Consider the following 6,575-nt stretch of genomic DNA (forward strand, 5'->3'; position numbering starts at 1 on the left):
AAAAATAAAAATAAAAAAGAAAGAAATACATTTCACAAGGCTGTAGCTACCATAGACAGTGATTCCTATGATGGATCTGGGCAAAGTAAGTCTAAAACCTGGAAAGGACTCACCATTCTAGATGCCATTAAGGACGTGTGATTCATGAGAGGAGGCCGAAACATCAACATTTAACAAAGATGTTGAATCCTGGAAGAAGTTGATTCCAAGCCTCATGGATGACTTTGAGGGATTCAAGACTTCAATGGAGGATGTACCCGCAAATGTGGTGGAAAGAGCAAGAGAACTGGACCCTGAAGACAGGGCTGAATTGCTGCAATTTCACAATACACCTTGAATGAGTGAGGAGTTGTTTGTTATGGATGAGCAATGAAAGTGGTTTCTTGAGATGGAATCTACTCCTAGTGAATGAAGATGCTGTGAAGATTGTTGAAAAGACAGCAAAAGATTGAGACTATTATGTTAACTTAGTTGATAAAGCAGCAACAAGGTCTGAGAATACTGACCTCAATTTCGAAAGAAATTCCACGCTGGATAAAATGCTATCCAAACAGGATCGCATGCTACAGAGAAACCATTTATGAAAGAAAGTCAATCCATGCAGCAAACTTCATTGTTGTCTTATTTTAAGAAATCACTGGAGGGGCGCCTGGGTGGCTCAGTTGGTTGAGCATCCAGCTTCGGCTCAGGTCATGATCTCATGGTTCGGTTCGTGGGTTTGAGCCCCGCATCGGGCTCTGTGCTGACAGCTAGCTCAGAGCCTGGAGCCTGCTTCGGATTCTACGTCTCCCTCTCTCTCTGACCCTCCCCTGCTCACACTGTCTCTGTCTATCAAAAATAAATAAAAACCACCAAAAAAAATTAAAAAAAAAAGAAATCACTGGGGCGCCTGGGTAGCTCAGTTGGTTAAGCGCCCAACTCTTGATATCAGCTCAGGTCATGATTCCAGAGTCGTGGGATTGAGCCTTGCAGCAGGCTCTGCACTGAGTGTGGAGCCTACCTGGGATTCTCTCTCTTTCCCTCCATCCCTCTACCTCACTCGTGCTCACTCTCTCTCTCCTTCTCTCTGAAATAGAAAAAAAGGAAAGAAATCACCACAGACACCCCAGACTTCAGCCACCACCACCCTTATCAGTCAATGGCCACCAATATTGTGGCAAGGCCTTCCGTCAGCAAAAGAGAAATCTGGGATGATGGTTAGCATTTTTTAGCAACAAAGTATTTTTTAATTAAGGTGTGCACATTTTTAAACATAATCCCATTGCACACTTAATGGACTACAATATAGTGTAAACATAAGTGTTATATGCACTGGGAAACCAAAAAATTAATCTGACTCACTTTATTACAATATTCACTTTATTGCGATGGTCTGAAATCAAACCTGTCTGTCTCTGAGGTATTCCTGTAATTGGCAATAAGGAAGGAAATTCTAGAGAAAATGAAAAGCAAATGCACAACACAAAGGAGATGTGCAAGAAGGTGAATAGTTTGAGCAAATGTAACCAAACGATTGTGAGCCAAGCACAGCAGGAAATGGGGAGTGACATGATCACAATGGGGACAAAATTTTGTAACTCTCTGAATGCTTCTGGGTGGCACCATGGGTGACATTAAAACACTTAATAGCCTGTCTGGCACAGAGCACCAAGCAGGACTGACCATATTGCTAAAGCAGCCTTCTGGAGGCCCCCTGTTGTGCCAGGAACTAGGCGTTCAGTTTTGCATCAAGGAGAAGTCTAGAGAGAGGTCCCAAAGGAAGGACCACGGCAGCTGGGGAGCACTTGAGGCAGCAGCTATTTACCAATAGGTACAGAAATGCTTTGTTAAACTCATGAATACTGGTAGAATATTATTAACCCTGGTTGCAGGTAATAGAAATCCAACCCAAATTAGTTTATGAGGACAAGAAAAATTTCCATCTACCAAATGAGAAGCCAAGAGATGCAGTCGGATCCAGACCTACCTGGATCTAGGAGCTCAAACAATGCATCATCTCTCTCTTTCCAGGTTCTGCTTTCTTCTGTATTGGCTCTATCCTCAAACAGTCTCCATGTAGTGGCAAAAGATCACTCTAAAAGTCGTTTACATCTGTGATCTCAGAAGGGAAATGACTCCCAATAATTCCAGCAAAATTCCCAGGGAGGTATGTCATTGGCCAATATCATATCCCCTCCATTTCCCTAAGAAGACACTGTGTCCAGACAGGCAACTCATTGACCATTCCTGGATCATGTGCTCACCCTGGGAGCCACAAGCTGAGCTGGGAGCAGAAAAGTTTTGTGGCCATAAGAAGAGAGAATGTATGATGAACAGGACTAAACAATAACTCCCTCTCCATCCACCCCTGAACTACCCAACATAGTATACGTTTTTCTCTCCAGATATGCAGTATCAAAAATACCTTCCTAACATAATGTAGCTACCCCACATACAACCGCACTCCCCCTCTTTCCAAAGAAAGGCAGCCCAGAGCCTTGTCCTAGTGTTGCATCCAGCTTCAACTGAACTTGGGTTGAATAATAATAGATCAGCAAATCCTGACAACTTTACTTCCAAAACATATCCAGGATTTGACTACTTCTTACCACCTTAACTACCGTCAACTTTATCCAAAGTATCACCATCCTCGCACGCATTATTTCAATAGCCTCCCAATTGGTCCCCCCATTTCTACTGTTGTCCCAAACAGTCAATTCTCCTCAAACAGCAGCCAGAGTCAAAATCCATCCATGGCACCTATGCTGGTTCTCTGAGCAGACGTCTTTACAATGGTTTTACATAATCTGGTTCTTGCTCCCCTCTGACCTCCTATCCCCCCATTCACTGCACTTGAGCCACACTGTTCTTCCTCCTGTTCCTTAAACACAACAGGCACACTCTTGCCTTGGTCAAAAGGCCCTTGGAACTTGCTTTTCCTTCAGCCAGGATATCCACATGGCTCCTTTTTACACTTTCTTAAGTTTTTCCCTGACCTCCTGTCAAATTACCAGCTATATCCACAGCACTTATCACCCTCCTGACTATCGTATATGTACTTGTTCACTCTCTGTCTTCCCCACTGGAATGTTAGCTCTGTGGGAGCAAGGACTCTACCTACTCTGCTCACTGATAGGTCCTCTATACCTAGAATGATGTCAAAGTAGATTCACAATATTTGTAAAATGAGTGAAATGCTTTCTTCTTGATCAGTCCATAGCTAGCTTCTCATGGCCCACCACCCAAAGATTAGTCACTTGATATACAATAATATAAGATAAACATGTTAGCTTGATTTAAAAAAAAAAAAACCCTATTCAGAAAGGTAGAAACCATGTCAAAAGTACAAGTTCACAGTATACCTTGAAGCTTGTACTCCCTGTTCTGACAGTCGAGGGATTTCTTGGTTCTATTTCTAGGAGAGTTCCTCATCCATTGGAAGGAGGCTCCTTCTAAGGAATGGGCAGCTTATTGTGCTTTCCATGACATCAGTGTACCATGGAAATTGTCTTCAGGTTTGAGCACTCATGAGCCACCATTCACCTGGACTGAAGTTCCTCTAACCATACAATTCTGTTAAAACACTGCTATGATTTCCATCTCTTGCATTTTACCAACTCAGTAGTTTTTGTTGGGTTATGGTCCTTTAGTCTAAACTTTGGATTAGATATTACTGCCTTTCAGCAATCGATACCTTGCCCCACCACCACCACTGCCACCTGCAGTCCTCAGCCGGATGGCCTTCACATAGTCTCAACCAGCCGCTGCATACAGATATTGTTGAAAAACAATTGGCTTGGGTGTGGAGGCACATCTCATCTGTGTCCTCCCTGTCTGTATCCCACTGGGCAGCTCTATAAATTGTAGTCATGTCTCCTGTGGTCTATAGGGAGTGCAGGGACAGGATCATTCAGGGGAGAGATGGGGGGAAGGGTGTCAGGCTTCTCCCAGCTCCCATGCTTTCCCTCATCTCTATATTTCCAAATACTGGTATGCTGGTAAATGTTTAAAAATTAGCTCTTCAAAGGGAATAATCTCTGACTTGTAGCACTTTCTGATTCATCTGGTATAAATACTCCCACTATGGCCCGTGTCGAGATACCAGCATGACATCCCTGAAGGTAGAATTGGGAGGAGATGTGCACAGTCGACTTGAGTCAGCGTAAGCTGGCTCCAGCACACCGCAGTTTCCAACCCCCTGCCCTTTTCTCTAGCGATATTAGCCTTGGACAGAAATTTGTTTTTCCACTCTCCAAGGCATAAGATTCTAAGACCTTAGCTTACTAGTCATAGCCAGAAAAGGACACCTTTACTGCTTTCACATGGGGCAGTTGAGGCAAGATGTCTTTCTTTACGTGCCTTTACCAAGCCTGCAGGAAGGAGCCCATATCATTCCAAATCCTAGAGTTTTTCTATGAAGTCTTTTAAACTCCTGCTGCAAAGGGCAGTTGATCTGAGTCTCCATATACAACATGGTATAGCTAAGAGCATAACAGAAACTCCCAGATTCAGATCTGGGCATAAGAGAGTCTCAGCATCCCACCACCTCAACCTGGCCAATACCACACTTTAAGGTCTGTTAACATTAACACTCATCTCCCAGTGTCAGTTTCTATGTCAGAGTTATTTGGTTACAAGCAACAAACATCAATTCCAACATCAAATAAATTTCCTGGAAGGCCACAGGGCAGCTCAGAATGGAAGTAAATGCTGAACCATTGGCCAGGGTAAGGGCCAGGTCTGGATAGGTTTCTGGGCAATAGACACCTAAAGACAATCTCTTCAGGGGGCCAACACCAATCAGTTCCAGCCTTTTTCTGTGGATGTCCAGTCAGGGATTTGATTGGCCCAGCACAGCAAGGGAGGGGAACAGCGCTTTGATTGACAGCTCCAACAGGCCGGCAGTCAATTACCCCCTCCCACCATCATGCCCCCAGCCTGAAACACTTCCGCAGAAAACAAGTTAAGGCGCCCTCACCAGATAGGAAGAAGGCGGCTGGGTGGGCAAAAATGCCCGAAGAGGGTTCAAGTTAGAAGTTGGATTTGTGTTTTCTAGAAATCCCTTTGGCCACAGTGATGACCCATGGAGAAGCTGAAATTGGGGGCAGAGAGTTTGGGGAGGAGGTTGTGCCAAATGGGAACCTGAACTGTGGGTTTTTGAGTCTCTCAAACGAATTAACTAAAGTCACTAAGTATGCTCACAGAAAACCTCCACAACATGGCCTAGGATGTCAGCTCCCATCTTCATCTGTGATGACAAGTCCAAGTCCTTTCCCTCCAGACAAATAGTTCCCAGAACCCAAATATCAGCAGTGCACTGTCTGCAGAAAATCACTCATACATTCCCTGAAATGGAAACATGAAGTGTGTTCTCTTCAGGAACCCCAAACGAATCATCATCCAAGAGAGTTGAGGCAGAGAAAGGGAGGGTTTGCCTGTGGACACTGAATCTATACCAAGAAAGTTCATGCCTACTGTTGACCCTCTGAAACACCAATTCTGACAACAGAGCCAACACCAACAACAAAACTCGGTCTATATGATTCATTGTACAAAGATAACAAATTCTAAAGGGGTATGAATGAAGAGGACCCTTTTTTTCCTGACCAGAACTAGATTATTAGTTATGCAGCTGCTCCTGCTTACAGATTTAATTATATTATAAAGTAACATAAAGGCATGTGTGTGTGTGTCTGTCAAATAATGATGCTTCCTGTAGTTAGAACATGAAGCCCCAGAACCACTTGGAAGCTGAAAATGTCTGCAAATGATCCACACGCAAGCACTCGGCTCATCAGGTAAGCAATATGGTGCTCTGGACTGAGCTCTGGAAGAGAGGGCCGAGGGCTCCAATTTGATTTCAGGCCTTCCCTTGCTCATATGGCACAACCTCTCTGAACAGCTTTCCTTGCCTGTTCGATGGTAATAAAGATTCCTGCTCTGCAGAATCTACCAAGGAAGTTTGAAGGAGATAAAAATGACCTCTCTGTCCACTGAAAGAAGCAGAAAAATAGCAGAGAAAATCAGACAACCATCCTGCCACACTGTGCCCCAAGGCAGTTCACAGAAAGGCAATGCTGCAGCCCCTCCCCAGTGAACGTCCACATACTGGGCGGGTAAGGCTGTGCTTCACAGGCAGGGTCCTCCCTGGACACATTCAGCACTCTGACTGGTACACAGACTGGAGCGTAGTTCCTCCAAAACCCATTTGGGGAGGCTATGCTTCGATCCTACTATTGTGACCATAGAGCAGATTCTTTCTACATGCGACACAGCATTCCTTGCCTCATCTGATTTTGAATACAACCATGCAGATTTCTGGCCTCAGGGTTTTCTCCAAAGTCACTGAGCTTTTCTGTGCACAGACGCAGCAGCCCAGTTGTGCAGAGAGAAGGGAGATGTTGAACCTTGAGCACAACTCTCAACCAATGCAGTGTAATGCCCAAGATTTCAATATCACCCCAAAACCAGAACCCGCCAGGGAGACCGAGGCACGCATGCAAAAGCAAAGGGCAGTTTTATTACCGCTCAGGCTCGCCGGGCCTAAGGTCGGGCTCACAGCTTCACCAGCGCAGTGGATCCGGGCTGAGGGCCCC

Source organism: Suricata suricatta, chromosome 5, assembly GCF_006229205.1.
Source record: "Suricata suricatta isolate VVHF042 chromosome 5, meerkat_22Aug2017_6uvM2_HiC, whole genome shotgun sequence".
Lineage (NCBI taxonomy): Eukaryota > Metazoa > Chordata > Mammalia > Carnivora > Herpestidae > Suricata > Suricata suricatta.